General features: G+C 42.9%; 1 protein-coding gene and 1 pseudogene across 2 annotated transcripts in view; both read right to left on the reverse strand.

The window, feature by feature from the left end:
- Positions 1-18,271, reverse strand: part of CGNL1 (cingulin like 1) — a 144,260-nt gene extending 125,989 nt beyond the window's left edge. The window contains exons 1-2 of one of the 2 annotated variants that reach the window (XM_039865488.1): positions 18,070-18,271; positions 14,178-14,291 (exon numbers count right to left, since the gene is read on the reverse strand). The gene's annotated coding sequence lies outside the window, so the exon portion shown is untranslated. The remainder of the gene's footprint in view (positions 1-14,177; positions 14,292-18,069) is intronic. The other variant, XM_039865487.1, reaches the window with a different exon arrangement.
- Positions 16,295-16,413, reverse strand: LOC120604797 (uncharacterized; annotated as a pseudogene).
- Positions 18,272-25,681: the final 7,410 nt, after the last annotated feature.

Genomic DNA, 25,681 nt, shown 5'->3' on the forward strand with positions numbered 1-25,681 from the left:
AGTCATGCGCCACTTAACAATGGGCATATGTTCTGAGAAATGCATCAGCAGGTGATTTCGTCATACAAACATCACAGAGTGCACTCACACAAACCCAAATGGTACAGCCTCCCACACGCCTAGGCTACACGGAACAGTCTATTGCTCCTAGGCCACAAGCCTATACTGCATGTTAGAGTACAAAACAACACAAGATTAAATAAAACACAAGAGACATGATGCAATCAAGAGATGCAGTAAACACAAGAGGTATGAGGCTACTGCCCGCATAACACAGCATACTATTTTACAGAAAGCTTTTTTTACAAGTAGAAAGAGTACCCTCTAAAGTATACTCTTTAAGTATACTAAATACATAAACAGTAACATAGTTATTATCAAGTATTATGTACTGGACATAATTGTATGTGCTGTGCTTTTATAGGACTGGCAGTGCAGTTAGGTTTGTTTATACCTGCACCTACACCTGCACCATCACAAACGCGTGAGTAATGCGTTAGACTATGATATGACCATGGCTATGATGTCACTAACAGAAATTTTTCAGCTCCATTATAATCTTATAGGACCACCTCTGTACATGCAGTCCAATATTAACTGAAACGTCATTATGCAGCGCATGACTGTGTATCTTGATTGTATACTGAAATGTTTTTAATTTTATACTTATACTTTCCTGTACTTTCCAAGTTTTATAATAAGCATCTATTGAGTGACCAAGTTTGGTACAATACAGTTCCACTACACACTCACCAAAGTGACTAAAATGAAGATGATACACAATACCAAGTGTTGACACTGGAGTCACTGAAATTCACATACTGATAGGTGAGAGTGTAAACTGATACAACTACTTTGGAAAACTGTTCCACAGTATTGACCGCAGCTCCACATATATGAAAACCCAGCAATTCTGCTCCTAGCTACATACCCAAGGAACCTACATACATATACAAGAATGTATCACTATTAATAACAGCCAAAAGCTACAAAACAACTCAAAAGCTCAGCAACAGGAAATAAATCAATTATCGAGGTATATACTTATACAATATGAGAAATGTAGCAATATATTTAGTAATGAGAAAGAACAAGTTACTGCTTCATGCAAATCCATGGATAAATTTCAGACATGTTAAATGAAAAAAAGCCAGACACAAAAGAGTATACACTATAGAAAAACAATTCCATTTTTATGATGTTCAAGAAAAATTTACATGTAGTGATAGAAACGGGATGGCGGTTATCTTTGCTGAGGAATATGACCGGGAGGAAGCACGAGACAGCTTCTGAAAGATTCTGTACATTTCTACTTTTAAAAAAACAAAAACAAAAAAAAACTGGGTTTGTACCAGAGTTCTACTTACTAGCTGTATGGACTTAGGTAAATTTCTTAACCTCTCTAAGCTTCCATTTCTACATCTGTAAATGGAGATAAAAACAAAAACATCGCCTACTGGATGGGAATGTGATGAGAATTAAATTAGGCAATGCATGTAGTGTTTACCACAGTGCCCCGCACCAAGCAAAAGCACAATAGTAGCAGGGACAAACATCTCCTGAGGTCTTCCTAGGTGCCAGGCACTGCTCTAAACTTTAAGCTCTTAATCACTTTGTGACACCATCTCTCCCAGTTCCTGTTCTTATCTATCACTCAAGGCCAGAAGCACAGGCTGTGACCTGGGCATTCAGAAGTCATCTGTAGGACACCAACTACAGCACTTATTTCAAGAAGGGTGAATCACTACTTTTATTGCTGCTGAGGTTTCAAAGAGAGGAAACTGGCAGGAGTCATGCCTTGGGATTAATCACAGACTTTTGAAGAGAAAAATGACTTTAGCTTCTGAAAGCAGTAGCTGCTTTTTCTGCAGAAAAGAATATTTTATTCTGGTGGAATAATTCATTTTAAACTGAGGAGTCATGTGGGAACTGAAAGAGCTCATCTTTCTTCCCTAAGGAAAGAGAAGAGACAAAAAACTCTCTGTTAAAAGTTTTTCCTGTTGACTAGCTAAATTTACTGTCTTTAATGTATTTCAGATTTACAGCTTAAGCAATTTTTTAAATATATGCTTGCTGTATAAAGTAATGTAAAATGTTGGTCATGAAGCAAAGGATTTGGATTATATAAGACCATTTTAGTTAAATGACACATTAGCAACACTGGAGAATAGTCTCCAATTTACAGGATTAACCTGTAGATTTAGGCATGACTCATGTCTCACAAATTTTTGCTTCAATTAAATTTTAATTGCTTTCAACTTAGGAAAGACAAACTGCCTGGCCTTGAACCTAGAGCCAGCGCTTACTAGCTGTATCAAGTTACTTAAAATCTCTATGCCTCAGTTTCCTCAACTATAAAGTGGGATAATAAGGACTAAATGAGTTAATAGATATTAAATGCTTAAAACAGTGTCAAGCACTACTGAGTGCTTTATTAGTATTATTATTAATTTTTATTGTAATTTGTGATGTAGATGCAGAATTTGTCTAAAATTATATTAATCACATATTTTACAGATCTAGGACAGTCTAAAAACCAGACAAGGATGTGTACTAAAATCATGTCAAATGAGCATGAATATTTGGTTTTATAGGCATACACATACACACACACAAACTCTCCCTCTCTCCTTTCTCCTCGTCCTTCTTCCTCTCAGTCTCTCCCTCCTCCCTCCCTCTCTTCTTCCTTTCCTTCCTTTTTCCCTCCCTCCCTCTCTCTCTCACATATAATTTAAATCACTCTAGAACATAATATACCAATGATCCCAGGTTCTCTTGATCCCAAAATGATTCCAATAAGGTGTGAAAAATTACCCTTCTCCAAATATACTCGCTTTTTGTATTTCGAAAGCACGCTGAGCCACAAAGTCGATGGTGTTCAAACATGGGCTCTTTTCAACCTGTAGCAAAGGAACCCCACTAAAATTTTACATTTTCCTCCAATTGTGAGCACAAAAAGCTTTTCGTTTTGTTCCAAAGGAAATGATCTTACCATAGCTCAACGATATCATCATTGTCTGAATAGAGTGGGCATCCGGTAGCCATTACAGAAGGACTAAATGCTAAAACCCAAGGGTATAAAAGTTAAAAGCAACTCAATGAAAATGTCAGTTGCAACATTCTTTCTCTGATTTACAAGAATCAAATTCAGAGAGAACCCTCAAGCAAGGGAATTACGAAGAAAGTCAACACAACATAAGGTAGCACCCTAGTTCCCCTTCCCCCTACCCTCTCTTAGAAAAAAGGCTTTTTAATACCCATATGCCTTTGTTTCTCTATGTGGAAGAGAATTATATTTGAAAATATTACTACATATTAATTCTTTCATTTCACCAACAGGCCCATCCACACTTTTCTATCAACACTGGCCAAAAATCAGATCGAAAATCCCTACTCACTATTATCTGTGGTTTTTCTCTATTATCAGAGTGACTCATCATTAACAGCAACTTTCTGATTAGTCCAGGTATCAAAGAACCTTATTTTGCTAAAAAAAACAAACAAACAAACAAAAACCATAATAATAATAACTGCTCATTCTATCCTTAACAGAGTTTAGGACTTCTAGATACCTCTTCATTGAAGCCACATCTATAAACACAGCTAACACACAATGGTCGTTCCTGTCTTTGCTTACCCTTAGTCGTAAAAACGTTCAGCTTTATTATTCAGGACGTGGTGCAGTGCCCTTCAGTATGAGATGGATGATGAATAGAAAGTTGCATTCTAGACTGATTCTTGGCAACGAATTAAACCCTGGGAGTTCAAAGAAAAAGTAGGAAACAGCAGCCATATTTTATTTACAAAATAAATTTCCAATAAAATCTACTTTCTTGCTGACTTGAACTGCTTGGTTGAGTTTTGGCACTTCATAAAGTTGCTTTGCGTCTTTACCGAAACATTCATTCATTCTTCAGATGTGACTCTGCTTGCTATGTGTAAGACACTGCACCAGTTAATGGACATAAAAAAATGTCCTTAATTCATTTCTGAACTTTTTCTTTCCACAAATTCCCTTCACTCTGATCGCGCACAGCCAAATGGCACTTCCCCCCCCCCCCCAACGCCACCATTTTTGACAATGTTCACAAAGGGCCCCAGTTTCTTCTCCTTAAGCCCCTGTAGACACTAAGAAAATACCTATCATTTTCTCTTTTATTATAAAGGTAATACATGCCATGATTTTTATAAAATTCAAACAGTCAGGAAGAGCACAAAGTGAAAAAAAAAAGGTCTCTCTCAACCACACCACCAATTCTCAAAGCCTAGAAATAACCGTATTTCTTGGGATATCTTCCAGAAATTTGTATTTATAATCAAGAATTAAGACTATTTTTAAAAACAAAAATGAGATCTCAGAAAATATTCTGATTTACACTTTATTTAAAAATATTTTTTTTTAATTTTCCTTTATTGGTACTTACAGATTTGTCCAATCCTATAATGTGCTTATACCTTAATTTACTTAACCAGACCCCTGTTAAGAGATATTTTAACAAGATATTTAGGTTATTTCCAGTGTTTTGCTATCATAATGACGTAACAAACACCTTTGTATATGTGCCAGCACATGCATGCAGTTATATTTGTAAGAAAAATTCCTAACTGTGAAATAGCTGAGTTAATCTATATATCACCTTTCTTAATTGTGAGAGATAATGCTACGGCCAATACCAGTGGCTACCTACCCACAGCAACTGTCCATTCCCTCCCATCCCTGGCCAGCAAAATTCCAGTGTTGTCCCCTCTACCCCAGTGTCCGTGTGCTTCAGGGAAGGCTGGGCCCCCATCTAGGCCTAAGACTGACTTAAATAAGCTATGGAAGCCTTATCTTCCCAGGCCAGTCATTGGTTTAGAAAGCGTCGGACCCATTTTTGCCAAAAGGACGTGAAAGTTCTACGGGGGTAATCCCAGCAAAGATTTCTCTGCTTTCCTCTTTTCCTGCCACTGACCATCACTGTGGATGAGGATACAGGTAGGAGCAGCTACAGCCACGTAGAGACCATGAGGAGACAAGCTTGAGGACTACTGTCGAACACTGAGTCTGGCAAAGAGGAAAGAGGAAATGCACCTGGTTTTCCATTAACCCCAAAACTACCCGAACTTGGGACTCCTGGTTTCCATGAGATAATAAATGTTCTTATATTTAAAGCACTTTTAATTGAGTTTTGTTTTCTTGTAGGTGAAATATCCCCCACTGCCAAACTGCTCTTCCAAAAGAAGTCCACTGGATTTATAATTGCATCCACGGCACATGTGAGAGTGTCTGTCTCCTCACACCTTCAGCCTCAGAGGGTTTAAGGCCCCATCTATTCTCAGTGCATCTTCCCTTAATGGCCAAACCCTTTTCTTCCTTGGAGAGTATAGCAGCTCTTCACTAAAAAAACAAAGGGTGGGGGGCACACTTCAGAAAAGGCAATACAAAGGCTGCTTACCCTTGGCCAACATTTCACTCTACTTCTCCTGAAGCATTGCCCCGAGGTACAAGGCTCACTTGGCTCCTTCAGGAAAGAAGATGCCATCATCACAGGGCTGGGATATAGCAGTCACAACTCTGCCTGGGTGTGGAAGGACAAGCCCTAGACTGACAATTGGATGACTTAGTTTGGATCTGCCACTTATACAATGGGTAGGTGGCTGAAGAGAAGTCATCTAACTTCCCAAGGCCTGTTTCTTCAGATGTAAAAGGAGGACGATGGAAACTGAGGCCCAGGCTCCTTATATAAATGAGGACGGAATGTATGATCGCCCTGATGAAACACTATCACTGACTTCTCATAGACCTATGCCAAGAGGTAACCATGCAAAGGGTAAAGCCAAGCCCCTGGCCTCCCTGGATACTTTGGCCTTCTTTGTCCTCTTTGCTCTCTCTGTCACGCTCCTGCCTCCACGGTGGGCAGCATGTCAGCTTATGCTTGAGGACCAGAAGAAAATCCAGCCCATCACTCTGCTCTTCCCACAGATGAATAGAACCCCCAGAACCACTACACAGTGAATAAATACACAGTGACATTCAGCCAGCCAAGAGTCAGAGCGTGCCAGGCTAATTTATAGTCCTACCAGGGCCTAGGCTGGTACCTGAATCAAACATGTATTCTTCACGCAGCTGTTCTAGGTTTAGCAAGCTCCCAAAAGACTGGTTTCGCCCACATTTCCCTCTTCCCTCTCACTCATTCTCTGCAACTGTGGTGGATTAAAGCACTGTTCCCATATAGGCGAGTCCCTCACTCCCCTATAATGTGGTTGTATATCCACCTTCTTTGCCATGTGACTTTGCAGGATCTCTCTCTAGAATAGCCAGAATATACTTCCTCACCCCACTGATACTGGGCTTGGCCATGTGACTTGTGTTGGCCAATGGAATGTCAGAGTAGCACTTATGAGCCAAAACCTTAAGAGGCATCGTGCATTTCCATTTGCCCTCTTATGCTGTGATCTGCCACGAAACAAGCATGCCCTAGGTAACTGCAGCCCCTTCAGCCTAGGCCTCAGAATAAGCTCATAGGGAAGAAACCTGAGGCCAAATGGAAGACTATAGTCCAGCCTGGGCCAGCTAAGGCCAGCCTAGGTCAAGCAAACCATACCCAAACAACAGACAAGCAAGTGGGAACATAAATATTTGTGGTTATGAGTCACTGAGATCTGGGACTGTTTGTTACCCAGCAATATTATGCAGCAAAAACTAATACAATCATCCATTGTAAGAGCAAATATAATAGTAAGTTTGCCTGGCATGTAATAGACATGCAATAATAAAATATTTGCGCTTAAGATCTTAATTCATTTATTGTTTAAACACATACAGACACTCCCACACATGAAGCACTATGCTAGGACCACAGGGAGCTAAGCATAATGAAAAATACAAAGGCAACTAACTCCTGCATGTGTTTTTTTTAAGTCTAGCAAAACTCCAAGCCTTCTAAATCCCACTGGGGGAAAGGGTTCTGTGTTGACAAAGCTTCTAAATTCATTTCATTCATTCATTTATTGTCCTGAGTCAAATCACAGAAGGGATGAAATTCAGTATTTATGCATTGAAGTGAGGTGATTCTGATATTTATTGATGGTGAAATTTACTTCCTTCTACAAATGTACTATTTACTTAAAAGACAGGCACTAGATTTTTTTAAAAGACAGTAAGAACTTTTAAAGGTAATTCAGAAGACAGGTTTTGGCCATATTCCTTCTTACGTTTACCTCCACACAGAGTTGTGGGAGGCTCATACATTTAATAACCTTTGGCATGAAGTCTTTTCAAAGGCCTTTTGAAAGTCTAAATAAACTATATCCACTGGTTTGCTCTCTTTCCCACATTTATTTTCTCCCTCAGAGAACATTAATAGATTCATCAAGCATGATTTCTCCATCTGCATGTCATGTTTTTTTTTAAGAGTCCAGTGATATAACCCTCTTCCAAGCCAGCTGGATGTAGACGTGGATTAGCTCTGAAAACAAGGAGCATTTCTAATGATTCTAGCTGGGAATCTGCAAAAGCGAAGTGTCAGAATAATAACACACACATATACACCTTCCTATGAAAACTTTGTTTTAAGCACTTCAGACAACATTAACTCATATAATACAAGATGAGAGTGCTAATGAACTAACTGTTGCCTCTTCAGGGAGCCAGGATTTGGACCTGGTAACAGCCAGGCCCTGAAGCCTCTCTGTCAATCCCAACCCAGCCAGAGATTCCGGGTTTCCTTCCCTAGCTTCCTGTCTTTGGCCACGCAATGAAGATCCCCAGGGAAGCACAGAGGGAAGACCATTCTACAGCATCTTTTATTTCAAGACATGGCTTTTCCCTGGAGTTTCCTCGAAGGGACTTCCGTAAGCCCCATAGAGCTGCCAACATCCTGCTTCCTCTTGGTGGGGCCTACTCACCTCCCCAAAATCAGAGCAAAAAGTAGAGCCTCCTCAGCTATAAAGCTCCTGAATCCTGGCTGAAACCTCAAGCCTCACCCACCGGAAAAACTCAGGATCTCAGAAGCCCTAAGCTGCTCTCCGAAATGCTTTAATCATTTCTTATTGAACTCCCCCCGCAACCTTGTTACTAAAGTCTGAAAAGGGGGAGGTGTTAGGAGGGAGCACATCACCCCCTTTCAGTCTCGACTCTCTCCAAAGAGCTAGTTTTATATCTCCAGGCCTCTCTAAATCTTCTACCAATAGTGGTTGGAGGAGGGGTAGGATAAAGTTAAGATTGTCTGGGTCACTGACAAGCTGCAAATCTGGCCCAGGCCTCCACCTGGAAATCTAAGCAAAGGATATTATTAAAGTCACAGGTTAAGGATCACTCACTCCACAGCTCTTCATTTAGAAGCCCGCAGTGGCATTAAATGTAAACACTTCCCAAGAATGCTTTAAAACAGAGAGAGCTTTTTATTAAACGACTTAATTGAGGGCCACTTCTCATTGTGGAAAGCTTTTAGACTGAGAAATAAAAGGAACCTGGTAGGTGTTTTCCAGACACTTGTTTTTAAAACCTGCCACGCTGTCCTGGGGATATGAAGCACAACTCAAGGCTGCTATGTGTGCTCCTGCTGCTAATTCTTCAGCAGAAACAAAACACTTAATAAGACCTACTCCAAGGCAGTACCAAGAACCTGGCTTGAGAGCTTCATTCCAATATTCATTTCAAGGGTCATTAGAATCACTGGATGGGAGAAGTGGAAAAAATAAGGCTGGCCAAAAAGGACCAAAATAAATGAAGAAAGACATAACATGGGAGAACAGGCCTGATGAAAAAGGTTTAGGGTTGCTCTACAAAGACATCAGGTAAAAAGGAATGAAGTGCTGATACTTACTATGATACATACATGAACCTGGAAAACATTACACTAAGTGAAAGAAGCCAGACACAAAAGGCCGTATGTTGTAAGATTCCATTTTATAGAAAATATCCAGAACGACCAATGCCACAGACCAAAAGTAGACCAGTGGTCGTCAGGGCCTGGAGGGAAGGAAGAATGAAAAGCGACTGTTTAATGGCTACAGAGCTTCCTTTGGGGTGATGAAAAGTTATGGAATTAAATAGTGGTGATGGTTGCATGATGCTATGAATGTACTTAATGCCACCAAACTGTATACTTTACATTGGTTAAATTGGTCAATTTTATATTTTGCGTATTTTAACCACAATAAAATAAGAAATAATACCAAGAGCCCTAGAAAATTCCTTTTCCAGCTACTAACCCAGGAGCAATGCCTTCCTCAACTGAGTAAAAATATACATGCTATTGGCCAAAATACTAAATAATATTTTACTAACAACTCCTTGATTAAGCTAAGCTTTCTACGTGCACCATGCACTTCTCAAAGACATGTCACTTCTCCCTCCCCACACCTGTTGTCAGGTGGGTAGTGTTGTTACCATTAGCCTCATTTTACAGGTGGGAAAACTAAGGTGCAAGGAGGTTGAGGAGCTTGCCCAAGGTCACACACAAAGAAAGGAAAAGCCGAAGGATGACAGGAAGTAGGGTGACCAGGTCGCTCGCACCCGCACTCATGATCTCAACCATGGGCTGCACGGCCTCCAAACCACGCTCTCTGCGGCAGGTATGTTTCCTGGGCCTAGTTTACCACTTTGCCCGCGACCCAGATATCCTTTAGCTATTGAGCACTAATCCTTGTTTAGTGGCATTTATTGAGTGGCTACTCATGAACAGTCTTCTCTGAAAAAACATGTTCAAAAAGCAGGCCTTAGGAATCATACTATACCTTCACATGTGTAGCACTATCTTCACGTGTGCAGCTCATCTGTATTTTTGTCCTGAAACAATGTGATAGGCTAGGAGGGTGATGTGATTACCTGTCTTTTTACCTAGAAAAGAAGCCCCACGAGGTCTGTAATGGGCCACAGGTGGGTGCTAGCACCTGGCTTCTACTCCAGGGTCTCACTCTGCTGTGTTCATTAAGAGCCAGGCTTAACTTCCCTGAGACGTTAAGGGATTTCTTTAACGTATAAGTTATTTATACGTATTATTTATATATAAAAAGATTCGAGCAATTGCAAATGAAGTGAAGGAGCACTTAAGGGAGAGGAAAGTAATTCTCTTCCACTTGAGGAGCACCTGTAGGGTAACCCGGAAGCATCAATAAAAGGTTAAATTCCATTCTCTCCTCCCTACTTAAGAAAGCAGGGCTCTTAGTCGCTAGCCAACAGCTCCCTTAGAGGGGAGATGTTGAAAACAACCATTGCTGTCAGAGGTTCCACCCTGCTAGGGCTCTCAGACTCAGCACTGCTGACATCTCAGCTGGATAATTCTTTGTTGTGGGGGCTGTCCTGTGCACTGTAAGGCAGAGGTCCCAAAACCCCGAGCCACCTACCAGTACCAGTCTATAGCCTGTTAGGAACCAGGCTGCACAGCAGGCGGTGAGAGGCAGACCAGTGAGTGAAGCTTCATCTGTATTTGCAGCCACTCACCAGCGCTGGCATCACTGCCTCAGCTCCACTTCAGATCATCAGCCATTAAATTTTCATAGGAACACTGGCCCCTGGTGCCAAAAAGGTTGGGCACCGCTGTTAGGCAAATAGCAGCACCCTGGCCTCTACTGACTAGATGGCACTGGCCACCACCACTCTCAGTTATGACAACCAAGAATGTCTCTAGATATTGCCAAATGTCCCCCAGTGGGGCCCAATCCAAGTTGGTGAGACCCTAATCTCTTACCCCCCTCCCCAGTGTGAAGAAGGAATGAGAGCACAAGAGAGAGAACTACTATTTTCTACCAGCTCATGTACTTTTATGTCAAACCGTGCCTTGCCCTAGGAAAATGGATGGTGGGTTTGAACCCTACAGATATTTGGTCCTCAACTCCTAAGAAAACACACTCTGCTAGCAAGAACAGTCCCAATAGTGCCTGGAAGTCTGAAAGGCCTCTTTTACTCACGAAATAATCTGCAAGCTGGGGGGTATGCATGCCCTTTGAATGATAAATGCTTTAAACACAAATACACACAAAAGATCGCTGGCCATGAGAACTCGAAATACATTTTTTAAAACACGCATTTATCAAGAATTCTCTAATTATTGTTGTGAAACATTCCCCCAACACTCTCACCCTTCTCAGTGCTCGTCTGTTTTTGTTTAGAAATCACTATGGCTGCCAGAGAGAGAAAGATGTATGAAATACAAAGATGTCAAGTCTCAAAAGGCTGGCTGACTTCCGTCTTTCCCTAAGACTTTATTGAGCACCTATTTTCTGCTAGACAGGAATACAAGGTCAGTGGAGAGATCTAACCTCTTTACAGATTTATAGGTTTGTGGGAGTTCAAACGTGAGACACAGGGCACTAATGGTGTTCTAATTGCTGAGATAAAGGCATAGACAAGCAGTCAATAATTTCTTGAAGAAATGAATGAGTGGGTGAATTGAGGAAGTGAATGAATAGCGGGTGCACCAACCAGAGCTCTGTTGAGGCCATCTTAAGTTGTTAATAGCACAGCTCAGGGCCAGACAAGTTTGAACTCTGGATCCCACCACTGGGTAGCTGCTCAACTTGATAAGTTACCCCGTTCCTCATGGCCTTGTTTCCCTCACCCGTAAAATGAGTTTAAGATAGTACCTATCCCACAGAGTTGCTATGTTAAAAATTCTCGGACAGGGCTGGAAGTAAATGCTCTCGGAGCATTTGCAAGTGTCTTTCTCTCTCTCTTGCCCACCCAGGGGCTTCGCACCCAGGAAGTTGGACTCATTGCAGGTACCTGGAACTGTAGTGCCAGGTGCTCATGCCCTGAGCAGACCAGTGTAACCAGTAGCTCTAAACCTACCCCCCAACTCCCCTACTTCCTCTCTCCCACCCTACACCCCCCACCTAAAAATAAAAAAGAAGAAAAAAAGCTTACAAGTGGCCCAGGGCGGCAGAGACAATTAGGGCTGAGCAGGTCTGGCTCTGTCTGGAACAAAGTGCTCAAGCCCCAGACCTGAAACTCGCAAGTAAAAGAAATCTTAAGTTTTGGTAAACTCCGCCCTGCAGTCCCTTTGCAAACTATTCTCTTATCTCTCTCTTCATTCTTTCTCTATCAGTTCCTCTCCAACTCCTAAAGCTTTCACAGTAATCACCACTCTCAGTAAACTTTCCAGGTTTTTGATATTTGATTAGGGCAAGGAGAGAGGCTAATCAACTTTTCAGCTGTAATTCTGAGTAAGTCACTGTTTCTAATAAGAAAATCGCATAGGCAAAATTAATGAAGCAGATCTTTTTTTAAAAAAGTTATTAGTATAGCTACCATGAAGCTCAAAGATATAGATTAGTTCATAGGATATATTATGAATTTGAAAACAGGGCCATTTCTTTTTCCTTTGTAATAAAATCAAAAGAAGGCAACTATTTAGAGTCTGAAACTGAGCTGGAATCCCCAAACTCCCACATAGTACGAACTCCAAACCTTACCAGATCCTCACCTGGAAAATGGGACTATCACCATTGCTATCACAGGATCACAGGATCCACGGGAGGAGTCATGGTCACGGCAGGTCCTCTTCCCTGAATGGACTATAAATTTTCAAGGGAAAACAGAGTTCCTGTTTCAAATGCAATAAAATACAAGGAGAGAAAGCCAGGGGAAGTCAGAGGAAAAACTAAGGGAATCATTGAAGCCAAAACTAGAAAATCTTGGTCATTTTGCCTCAATTCTCTAGCAAAGAGATAAGCAACAGTAAACGATTATTAATAATAAAGGGCCTTTATAGACCTAAAAACAAAAAAACAAAAAAAAAAAAACTACAAAGCAACAGCCTGAACCATTATGGACTTTACCTAAGCCAAGCAGAGATCACTGTGATTGGGTGGCTGGGAATAAAATCCACCCTATAAACTAAGAAGCCAGCAGAAATAGTCCACGTTCATGACAAATACCCTGTGCTCTAAATCTAAACACTCTTAACTCCATGACGACCCTCCAGAGTCCCCTGGAAATGTTCCCAAGAGCTGACCTTCCTCAGGTTGAAACATTGAGCCAGAACCCACTGCAGTAATGAACGCACATTCAGTAACCCTGTCTTAAACTCATCTTTACTAATTATAGTTCCATTCTGCCTCTAAGCCCTTCCTACCTGTAATTTTAAGAGCTCGAGGTAATTACTATGCAGCAAAGTTTTGTTTTTGTCGCAAGTACCACATAAATAGGAATTGAACGTGCACGGCTTCATTTTGCTCCACCATGTTCAACATTGAATTTTGTTGTTAATCACTCACCCAGCAACCAATTATCTACAGAAATTCAGAAGTTTGCTGAGCTTGAAGAAATGTGGAGATAATGTCTCTCTAAGATTTGGAATGCATTCAGAGCCTTTCTGAACAGCCCAATCTACGCTGTTAAAAAAAAAAAAGTAAGATTTCACAAAATTTCCCTTGGGATGACAAGCCCGCAGTGATCTTCAGTTTAATATTACACATCGTCTAGCAGAGGAAAACAGTAAGTCAATCCAGACCTAAAAGACTGTGATGTTAGAAAAACAAGGCAGTGAAAATTCAATTTCTTAATCAGCTCTGCTTACCAGGAGCAAGGAGCAGTGGAAAGAACTTAGCTTTGTATTCAAACAGACCCGAGCACTCTTCAACCCTCAGCTCTGCCACTTCTTCTGAGCACTGTGAGCTGCCACAAGATCCTCTTTGGGCCTCGGTTTCCTCATGTATAAAGTGAAGCCACTGCCACCTGCCTCTCAGGAACATGTGGATTCAGAGAATGAAGGACAAGTGCTGAACACACTACCTGGCACTTGAAAGGAGGTCGATAAACAAATGGGAACTATTCTTACAACCCTGGGGTTATTAGCCCTGTAGGTCAGGTATTTGGAAACCACCTTCCCAAGGGAAGTACAGTATGAAGCCCAGTTTTTAGTCCTTCCAAGGACACCTGAGCCAAAATGACAACCGTCGTCCAAAGACACCTGAGCCAAAATGACAACCGTATGATAAAGAACGAATGTCCTCACACTGGAGTCATAGACACAGACCAAATCACCTGCACTAAAAGTACAAGAGCTGCTGCTTTAACGTGGCACTTCGTGCTCTCCTCCCAGCTCTGGTGCAGAGGTAGCCACTACTAAGTTTATTTTGCCAGTTACCAACATGCCAAAAATGGGTCCAGCCACATTCTCCACCAGCTTCCCAGCCCCAGGTGACACCCTTGCACAACTTGGTTAAGTACATACTCCTTGAGCAATATGTACCTGCCCGAATCTGGCCTCCTTTCTTCACTCCCCATTTCTCTGCATGATCTGTGCTTCCCTCTCTTCTGGCAGAGAAGTATCTCAAATCAGTCATTTAAAACATGGTGCAGGGACCTAATAAAAGAAATTCTAATTTAAATTGGAGTAAAGCTTTTCTCGTGCCAATGAACTGAGTAGGTATCTATCCAGGTGACACCTGACCTCCCCCACTCCACTCCACTCCACTCTACTCCACCCCACCCCCTCATTCCCCGCCAACGCACACAGTTCTCTGTGCCCATCATAATTCTAAGAGTTCCCAACTTACTGTAACCCACGGTTTATACTTCCACAGGCTGTAAGCTCCTTAAGTCACAGACTGAACCCTGTTAACCGAGAACTCAGTGCGGCATACAGAGCTTTTCCAGGAGTGGGGCCTTTATAAGAATTTGCTAAATGAGTGAGTAAAGGAATGAAACAACAAAAACAAACAAGAATGTGGTGTGAATTTGAGATGAAGCACTCTTCCTCCCAGGGATAGTGGTTTGAAGGACTAAGGGCAGGGCACGAGGAGGAGGCTGAACTGGGGCTTCCCCTACGTAAGCTTCCCCTACGTAAAAGCCGGTCGGCCTTGGTGCTTTTTCCATCAAATCCTTTTTTTTTTTCCCATTTTCAGAGTTTTCATGTCATAACTTGTTTCTTGAGAACAGCTATGTCACGTGACAGAATGAAGTAAGTGCTTGGTCATTCAGGGAAAATAAGCTAATTTTCAATTCCCCTTGAACTTTGTTTTCTCCTGTGATGCCAACCTCTCAGCCATTTCGCTGCCCTTTAGTGCCAGGATCAGAGGAGAAAAAGAAAGGAAAAGTTCAAGATCAGCTGTGTTTTTTAAAAAGGTCAATAGCATCTCTTAAATAAATGGGATTCAGGGAGAAAGGGAGTTAAGGAGGCCATTAAATTTCTTTAATCACCCCTCACCCTATTGGCACAAGGAAATTAACTGTCCCTACTTGAAGGGGGAAGAAAAAAAGAAAAAAGGAAGCCAATAGGGCAATCTATTCTTCACGCAAATCAAAGATCATCCTTTCTCTAAACAAAGAAGCCCCTCACAAATTATTCTTATTTTTCTTCACTTTCTTCTAATCACTTTGGAATAGTAGAGCTGCTACTGCAAAGTGAGAAATGTTCCAGTAAATCTTTTTAGGTTCATATTTACATACATTTTTCCTTCCTTCCTTCCTTTCTTTCCAAAATGTACTATTATATTCACAGCATAACTTTTGCTGTTCAGGTGGAACTTTTCAGACACCAAGAGTTCAATAACATCCTCAAGTAAACATTTTCCCATAAAATACAGACAAGATTAACAAATTAACAAGCCATTTAGTAACATGGCTTCATTCTGTTGGCCTAGTCCAAAAAAAAAAAAAAAAAAACTAAACAAACAAAAAAACCAACAGTAGGAAAACACTTTCCATATGGTATGGCTCCCCAAAGGTTGAGGATTCGGCTCTGGGGCCACCCTGTGAGACCATGCACTCCACATAACCTCCATTCTCAAGCCAATACAATTAAGAGGGCTCCTACGGTGGCCCCACTTCCAGCAATTGAATACAGCGACGGGAGCAGGGCATGGTAGTGGAAGGTGGGAAAAAGAGAAAAACCAACTGGGTAAAAATTCCACAACTTTTTATTTTTCAAAATGAATGTTCTTTTGACTCATGTTCAGAGCTAGAAATGAACGCAAATGTTCCTCTACTTCTGGAGGGCATTCTCTTGAAAGTATGTCACTCCACTACTAATAAAAAATGCAATACAGAAGCAAGCACCCAAAAAAATCAAGTCCACTGGTTTGTGGCCAGGTAGCAACATCTAGGTAGGAATCTAATACAAACATCATACTTAGGTACAAAGTAAATTAACTGAGATCCCAGGAGACTTGTCACAATAACATGGGCACTGCAAACATACTTTCTTAATAAGATACATATGATCAAATATATATTCAATTTTTCCTTAGTCTTATTTCTCTATCATTTTTAAACTTTCTTTTTTTTTTTAGGAGAGGCAACCCTTGGTTGACAACACAGATTGCAAGGACCTTGTCAGCTTACAATCCCTTATTTTTTTCTTTTTTATGCCTACAGCACTTGATCTTCGTAGGTGGTCTCCCATCCAAGTACTAACCAGGCCCAACCCTGCTTAACTTCTGAGATCAGACGGGATCTAGCTTGTTCAGGGTAGCATGGCCATAGACTTCCTCTATCATTTTTAAGATCTTTTGACAAGTGGCTAAAGTCTTACCTCAAATGTGCTATGCTACTGTAAGGCACTAATTCCCTAACTCCATTATTCTATCATAAGAAATATTCACCGTTACACCTGCTGGGCTCAATCACACATCAGGAAGAAGCTTACCCAACAAATGCACAGGTATTAACATAGTATCAACCACAAAACCTTAAGGATCTTGTTAGCTTGCTTTTTTGAAGGAAAATTCCCCACAGTTATGCAAAATTATTTTTTGGCAGGGGGTGTCCAAAAGCTGCTGGATTCCTGAAGTATTTTTCTTCCTTTTAACTTGAAATCCTTTCCAAATAGGACAAGTCAAATTATCACTATTTCTCTCAATAGGACAAACCTGTATGATAACCTTGACTTCATGACTTCAATTTCTAAACTCCCACCTCCTTGGCAAAAAGTGCTCCGGCGATATTTACTGTAAACAGAGAGGTAGAAACAAAAGGAACGCCAGGAAAAAAGCACCCTCTGCAGTCTCAGGCTGGAAAGCTCCAACGACCAGGCTCTTCAGGTGGGGAGGTGGATTACAGAAGGCAGTCAAGAGTGCCTGATCAGGATTGTGCTTTCAGTGAGCAACGAAGGAAACTTTTTCTAAAAAAAAATTTATAAAGAGTGGCTGAGATGAGTTCTGTATTAGGGCTGATCTTCTCTAGGAGTCCAAAAAGTGGCTGTGGGAGCACACCCCAAAGCAGAGGTTTTCAAATGTGGCGGCACATTAGAATCACCTGGCTTTTTAAATCCCATTGCTCAGGCTGCACCCCAGCCCAGCTGAATCAGGCTCTCTAGCGGTAGGCCTAGGCATCGGTACTTCTAAAAATTCTGTAAATATACAGCCAAGTTTGAGAGCCAATGCCTCAAGACAATTCCCAACGTGACTGAACACCGCGTTGTGAGTAGCGTTGGAAAGACGCTGCATCCCTGGGGTGAGGGGGTACACACATAGTAAATATACAAAGTTTTTAAAATCCTGTGTAACTAACTGCGACATGACATCCAAGCACCTGTCTAAAGGCCAAACAGTGATGCAACTTGGAAAAGTCCCTTGGAAAGCTAGGACACATGCTGTAAGTGAGGCGGGGGCGTTCAAGGACTACCTGCCTGCACCCCGAAGGCCAGGGAGAGAGGGGCGGCCACAAGCCCTTTCTTTTCAAAGGATGGTCTAGAGTAGACGAGCACGCTGGGAAATTAAGTAAAACAGGGTAGGACAGAGACTGAGGTGCTCCGTTTGGGTCCCGAAGGAACCGTGGTTCCTTCCTAGCTGTCATTCGAGCCGGAGGGTCGCGGTAGGGGTGCGAAGGCTGCCAATCCCTCTTCACTAAAGGGAAGTCCTGGAGACCATCCTCCCACCCCCGGCCCCGCAGCAAGTCCCCCCCGCAATCCCCACCATATGTTCCTGGCGTCTTCCCGGCAGGGCGCGGCGGGCGGGCACCAGGAGCGCACCTTCCAGCGGGAGGACCCGCGAGCCTGACGCGGGCGCTGCCAGGTGCTCCGAGGGCGGACGCGCGGGCTGAGCTGAGCCCGAGCCCCTCCGGGCCCCGCCGCCCTCGGCGACATCTCGGCGCTCCAGGTCCCCGCACACACCCAGCCCCGCTCCGGCGCCGGGCTCACTTACCCACCACCGCCGCCTCCGGGTCCCGCTACCGCCGCAGCCCGCAGAGCCGGACGAGTGCAGGGGCCGCGGCACCGCCAGGAGGCCGGGCCAGCCCGGCCACGCCCCCCACCCGCCTCCTGGGAGGAGGGGCAGGGGGCCGGTGGAATGGGGGCGACCCGCCGGAGTGGCCGCCGAACTTGCGGCCCAAGCTGGGATGGCCCAAGGTGGGACAGTGAGGCGCCGTGACGCCCCGTCTCGGGCGGGCTGTGCCACCCTCTCCTGCCGCGTCCCCTCGCGCCGTCACCGGCCCCTGGGGACGCGTTTGCCCACGCACCCCTCCGCCACCCCTACTTGGCCTCGCCAGGCCCGTGCGCTCCCTCTCCTCCCTTCCAACCCTCCCCCTCCCGCCAGCGCCTCTTCCCCCGGCCAGCACTGCTTTGTCCTCACCCTTCCCCAGATCGGAATGTCCTCCCACCCCACCTCCACCCCCCACTCCCCACTCCCGCCATCGGGGTGTTTTTCTTCTCCAAGCCTAGGCCATTCCAAATTCCCGGCCTCCCAGAAGCCTCACCTATTTCGCACCCCTCCACCCCTGGTCCCTCCCCCACAGCCGTTGGGCCCAGTTTTTCTTACCCTTCCGCGCAGCCTTTTACTCCCCAAAGAATCAGAAACTTAAGGTATAACTTTTCTGCTACCACAGTCAAATCTACAAATATTTATTGAGCACCTACTATGTCTAGACACTGGTGGAGAGATATAAGTTTATAGTCGCCACTTGCAGTACTAAAAGTCTGTGCCTGTTTGGCAGGGAGGGAGGGAGTGAGGGAGGGACCCAAGGCCACACAGCTGGTGGCAGTAGGGGCCGTAATTAGAAGCCAGATTCCTGGGATCTGGTTTAGGCCCATTCCAAAGGAAACTGCAGGATGCTGCTGACCTGCTGTTAGAGCTTGAGCAGAAAACCGTGTCCTTTCCTTATCTGTGAAATGAGTAAGATTCCTAGCCCACCAGGTTATAAAGATGGCCTGAACAAACGTTTGAGACTCTCACACAACCTGTACTTAATAAGTAAATGTTTACTGACATAGTGAATGATATGGTTGAATATTCAATAATTCAAAATAATGTAAAGACTTTAAAAAGTAATAGCGAAAAGGAGAAAACATCTGTAAAGCATATATCTGGTAAGTGGTTAATGTACAAACATATAAAGAACTCATAAGGCTCAATGTCAAAAAAATACAATTTAAAATTGGGAAGAGAACTGGAATGAACATCTTTTTAAAAGAAAATACACAAATGGCCAAAAAAATACATGAGAAGGTGGTCAACATAACTAATCATCAGGGAAATGAAAATAAAAACCACAGTGAGAGATCACCTCACACCTGTTAGGATGGCTATTACCAAAAAGACAAGAAATAAGTGCTGGTGAAGATGTGAAGAAAAGGGAACCTTTGTGCACTGTTGGTAAGAATGTAAATTGGTGCAGCCACTATAGAAACAGCATGGAGATTCCTGAAAAAGTTAAAAGTAGAACTACTTATGACCCAGCAATTCTACTTTTGGGTATTTATCCAAAGAAAACAAGATACTAACTCGAAAACATATGTGCACCCCCAAGAGATGGAAGCAACCTAAGTGTTGTCGAGGTAAGAAATGTCCAAACCTGTCGAGAATTCTATTGTTTATTTGAGCCAAACTGACAACAGCTGTGAGGAACTAAATCTTAAGGGACTGAGAAAATGCTCTGGAGGATGGCAGTTTTGCAGCTTATTTTACACATTAGAATCAAAGGAGGAGTTTAAGGAGGGTTACATGACATCCATTGGTGGTGGATTAAGGGGGCAGGAAAAAAAGCAAAGCTGGGGAAATCTCTGGGATTGGCTAAAAAGAAAAACAGAGAGACCTGTACTTTTACATTGGTGGGTACAGATAGTTAATGCCTAACATTTACAGCACATAGGGATGGTATGCGGAGAACAAGGAAACAGTGAGGGGCTCTATGGTCTCGTGCTCTTGTGTGGTCAGTGTGCCCTGAGAAGGTTGGAATAGAGGATTATTCTGACATTTCAAAGGCATTTTATCTTAGATGCAAAAAGACAATAGACATGCTCACTTAAGGTAAAGATTGACCTTTGTCAAGGAAACTAAAGGCCCAGGACATGACTACCTGCCATGACCTGCTTTTAGTTAGGAATTTTTATGTTCAGATCATCCTATGTAGTTACTTTCAGTCTCTGAGTTTGTAGAGCTGCCATGCAGGTGTCCCTGAGCTTGTCAGGTTTAGTATTTGGCCCCTTTTTTATTCACAGCGTCCATCGATGGATGAATGGATAGAGAAGATGTGATATACATATATCTATAGATATACATATATATGTACATATATGAGAAAGAGATAGCTATATCTAGAGACACACAATGTAATATTGTTCGGCCATAAAAAAAAGAAGGAAATCTTGCTATTTGCAACACCATGGATGAACTTTGGAGGCATTATCATAAGTGAAATAAGTCAGACAGAGAAAGACAAATACCATATGATTTCACTTATGTGTAGCATCTGAAAAACAAACACTCAAAAAACACATATAGATGCAGAGAACAGATTGGGGGTTGCCAGTGGTGGAAGTGGAGGGTGGGAGAAATGGGTGGAGGGGGGTCAAAAGGTACACACTTCCAGTTTTAAAATAAATAAGTCCTGGGGATATAATGTACAGTATGGTGACTGTAGTTACTAATACTATATTGCATATTTGAAAGTTGCTAAGAGTAGATCTTAAAAGTTCTCATCACAAAAAATAAAAAAAATCTTTGTAATTGGATGCTAAGTGGACCATTGTGGTGGTCATTTTATAATATATGCAAATATCAAATCATAATGATATATACCTGAAACTAATGTTACATATCAATTATACCACAATACATAAATAAATGTTTAAAAGGAATAGTGGTGGGAGAGTGGGAGGCTGCTACTTAAGAATCCAAGAGAGGCAGCAATGGTCAAGAGTCTTTTTGGAGGAAGTGGGGTTGAGCTGCTCTAGAAATATTGGGTGTAGGTGCTTGTGTGTCCAGGAGTACATTTAAGGTAGATGGGGTGTGGGAACAGTATTCAGAGGTTGGTCCGGCATTCCTGAATGGAGGCTGCCTGTAGGGGGTCATGAGATGCATACTAGAAGAGGGGGTGGGGCCAGATGGCAGAAAAACTGTCTAATACCAAACTGAGGGACTCAAGTTGACCAAAGTAGTACTTGGACACCTCAAAATGGAATGGAACCTGCATCCTACAGTAGGAACTTTAAAGGCCCTGGAGACCTAGGATGGGACTGGGAAGAAATTTCCAAAGATCCCTAAGACTTGCGGACTAGATGTGTACAGTGAGGGAGTGGAGAGGATAAAGACATAACTGAGACTCCCAGCCTAGTGGCTTGGAGCCCCAAGTAGAGGGATGATTTGTTCTGAGAGATGATGAAGGCTCCAAGCAGTATGAGGTAATGATGGCACTTTTCAGTGAACATGACCCTACAGGTAGCAGGATGTGGGAGTTGGGATGTGGAGGGCCAGATGTGGGCAGCATCCAGGTGGAGGGAGAAAGGAGAGTAAGGGTCAGACCAGGTGCCAAGAGATGAGAGTGAAGTGCCCTAATTTAGGGCTCAGGAAGCAGAGGGCACCAGCCAAGGGAGAAGGAGAGGGGGACATGAGAGCTGGCAGGAGTCACTAATGTACGTCTCCCAGAGACCCTTACACAAGGAGCTGTAGAAATTACACACTTTGTAAATATTTATTAACTGTCTTAAAAGCATTTAATCAGCAATTGCACCTGCTTCCAAGTAGATATTTTGCTGATAACAAAAATAAGGGGACAAGGAGAGAAGTAAAGTAGAGATTCGTTTATCAGAGGAATTGCTTTAGACACTGCTATTGTCAAGATGCATGTTCGAGCTGCTTCAACCTCAACCTAAAGTAAACATTTTGCCCCAGGCAAAGCCTCTAAAATTTTGAAATACATCCTTCCTTTATTTGTATTCAATGCAAGTCTTGCTCCCTTGGTTGTTACTGAGCCTGTAGAAAGAAGTTATATATATATATATATATGTGATATATATATCATATGTCATATATATGACATATATATATGACAATGGAATGGACATATATATGACATATATATATATATCACATATATATATATGTCATATATATATGTCAATTGAAGTAGCTTGCCACAAGAGAAATTTTCAGGAGGAAAAGTTTGTGTACATGGAGTAAATAATGCAGAAATATTCAGAGAAATGCTGTGATGTAAATGACATACAAGTCATTATAGAATGTGGAACACCAGAAGGGCCACAGAAGGAAAGCTGCATCTGGAACACTTCCTGTGGCTCTCACCGTGAGGATGTAGTGGATGTGAGTAACAAAGAGGGAGTTGGAAGGGCATTCATAGAAGGTGTGAGCAGACACACAAGACAGGAAACAGGAGGAAGTGAACAAAGCAGAAAATAATACAGTGGTTTATTTGGTTGAAGGAGAAAAACTGTGCTTGGGAAGAAATATGGGGTTGGCAAGGGCACCTGGAAGAGGTTGTTTGGTTGGAGGCTTTGAAAGAGGCTGCCTTAGTTTGGGTTGCCCCGAAAGCAAAGCCTGAGATGTGACTAGGGGCAGGTGGAGTATTTAGTTGGGGATCCCTGGAAGCAGAAATGAGGGAACAGGAAAAGTGAGACAGGGAAGACAGAAGCCATGATCAGGGTATGTTAGTGAGATGGGTGCTGTGTGCAGTGAGGCCTCTTTGAGAAGCTGCTTAATGCTCCCCAGAATCGGCAACCTGTAGAGCAAGGACTGAAGTATTTTTCCAAGGCTCCAGACAAGGCCTGCCCCTGGAGGGTCACACTCCCCATCCCAGCTTCCATCTGAGAGGGCTCCCTTGTGCCGAAATGCTCACTTGAAGTGGGAAGCTGTCAGCAAGCACTAAGGGATGCTGAGTTTGCATGGAGCTGTCCTAGCCCCTACAACTTGTCTGCTGCCTAGGCTCTTGCATTGCCCATGGCTCCTCCAGGCCCTACCTCTGCTGCAACCTCTGGTTAACTAGAGGGTTAACCTGAGGCGGGTGGGAGGGGGCGTGGAGGGAGGATTAAGAAAAACACAGAGACATAAGATAGGAAAAGCTGGGGCCGTGTGGGACACTGCACTCTGTTCAGATACAGTGACCTCGAGGAAAGCTCAGCGCATTTATTATATACTTTTGAAGGTCAAAGAGAGGGTGGGAGTCTTCTTCTCAGGACTCGAAATTTTGCTGGCAACAATAATCTCTCAAAGGCCTGTCTGTACCCAGTTATCTATGCTAAACCACAAGCAGCTGTCTGTTCACTGTTTGCTTCTCTGCCCTTGGCAGATTACAACACAGTCAAGCATGGCTTTACCAATGCTTCGACCATAGGTCCGGGCTCAGATGTGGCTCTCTACATGCCTCCTAAACCATATGGCAGATGGCAGCTTCTCCCAGTACTATCCTTCACTCATACCCTTTCCCAGCTGTTTCATAGTGGAGCGACTCTAGCAAGACACCTCCTCCCCTTGAACAGGTTTCCCTAGAACCCCAGAGGTCAGACTTCTAGCGAGTTCCATGGGCCTGGCACCACAGCAGCTTCTCTGCCATCCAGTGAGACCCAACATGCCCTCTCTGACAAGGCCTGGTTGAAAGCCAGGGTGGAGGGGAGGCTATTCTTTGGGTGCCTCATCTCAGTTTTAGACCATCAATGCTTCCCACCTAAAGCTGAGAATCTCTGTCTTACATTACTCACTTTTCAGTGTGTTACCTCATGTAAGTACTAAGGAAAGGGACTTAATAAAGAAAACAATTATATTAAGTTTCTCTTTGAAGTTCTAGAGTCCCCTGGGCAAACAAACTTGCCAGGTCTTCCTTCTGCCTTCAGAAAAAAATCTAACTCCCTGGCAAAGTATGGAAAGCCCCACATCATCTGGCCCAGATTGCCAGAAAACTTAACTGGGGACAATGCTTCCGCCCACTCCACCTGCCACACCCTGGGCCTGCTCTCAAGGCTCCTTCGTCTAGAATACCCTTCCCTCTTGCTCTAATCTTTAAAGATTTAGCTCAAGTCCCTCCACCTCTAAGAAATCCTCCTTTGTTCTTCATTTGCCTCCCAGAGTGTTTTATCATAGCACCTCTTTATTGGAGTTTGGCCTTCTCACACACTGTGAGCCCCTTGACTACGAGGAGAGAGTCAGATCCCTCCTTGAGTCTCTAGCCACTAGCACATAGCAGGTGTTCAGCAGGTGAACCATCAGCCGTCAGAAAATGCCACTGAGAGCAAGTTCTGAGCTCATGTCTTATGGACAGACTAGGAACTGGCCCAGCCAACCTGAATTCTAATGCAAACTTGCCCATGTCCTTGGACTAGTAACCTAATCTCTCTCTGGCCTGCATTGCAGGGTCTGTAAAGAAGGTGATAATTATGCACCCTCACAGGGAAGAGGGAGAGTCTAATTACTATTTAAAGGTCCTAAGTAGCCTTTGGAAAAACATGTGTCTGTGTACAGTATGGAGGAAGGTAATGAAACTGAGTGTACCATTAACACATTCTTATTCTGTGGGAGATAGGAAGATAAACTATCACTTTATATTTTACTTGTTCTAAAGGTAGGACATCCTTATCATATAGGTGGGAATGTTGAAAGAGTGAAGTTTCTTGATGGCAGGGGAGGCGGCGGGGACGGCTGGAAGCAAACAAGGCTTGAGATTGACTCTCTACTTCCCACCCAAGATCTGCTGTAAAGGGACCACGGACTTTTCCTTACAGGTGTTTCAACTCGCATAATCGATTTTAAAAATCAACAGACAATAAACAGCAATTTTGGAGGGATCCAGCATAGTCAAAAGACTTTCATATACAGTTTATGGAACCGTTGGATCCAAGCCAGGCTGGACTTTCTAGAAGCTTGGCCTGCCTGCCTGGAGGCTGAGAACAGGGCTAGAAATGGCAAAGCTCAGCCAATCAGCCAAGGGAGGAATTACCAAGAAACAGGACAAGTTTATAATCCCTATCTCCTCACTCACCCCCAAACCACCAACTGATACTAATTCAAGGAAAATGTATTTCTTAAATATTATCCCCAAATATTCCTAGTTACATTGAAACGATTCCAAGATATGAAGGGCTTGCCTTTTCCACCATCTTTGGCCAAAGTCAGGATAGCTCAAATTCAAGACTACAAACAAACCTTTTTTAAAAATTTAAAATTTGACTCTGTGAGCCACATTTTCTCTATAGTAAGTTAATTAACCATTATGGGGGGTTGAATTATTTGGTCGTAGATGATCTAAGCTATCTTGAGGGCCACATTCTTAGACTGTATTCAGACCAACTGGGCAATAGATGAGACCTGAAACACAGATCAAATGTTTATAAATGCTGCATTTTTGTTCATTTATGACTGCCAAAGCCCTCTAATGAGGAATTTCTCCTTCCAGAACACATTTTTCTTGGATATGTCTGAAGCAAAAGTAGCACACTGGGACTATTTGGTGGTTAGGCCTGAAATAATAAAATTTAGAATTTAGTTTATCTTACAGAAGTGGATACAATTTATTTTCTAGATCTTAACTGTAAGG

This window comes from Pteropus medius, unplaced genomic scaffold (assembly GCF_902729225.1).
Source record: "Pteropus medius unplaced genomic scaffold, Ma_sr-lr_union100, whole genome shotgun sequence".
Taxonomy (NCBI): Eukaryota; Metazoa; Chordata; class Mammalia; order Chiroptera; family Pteropodidae; genus Pteropus; species Pteropus medius.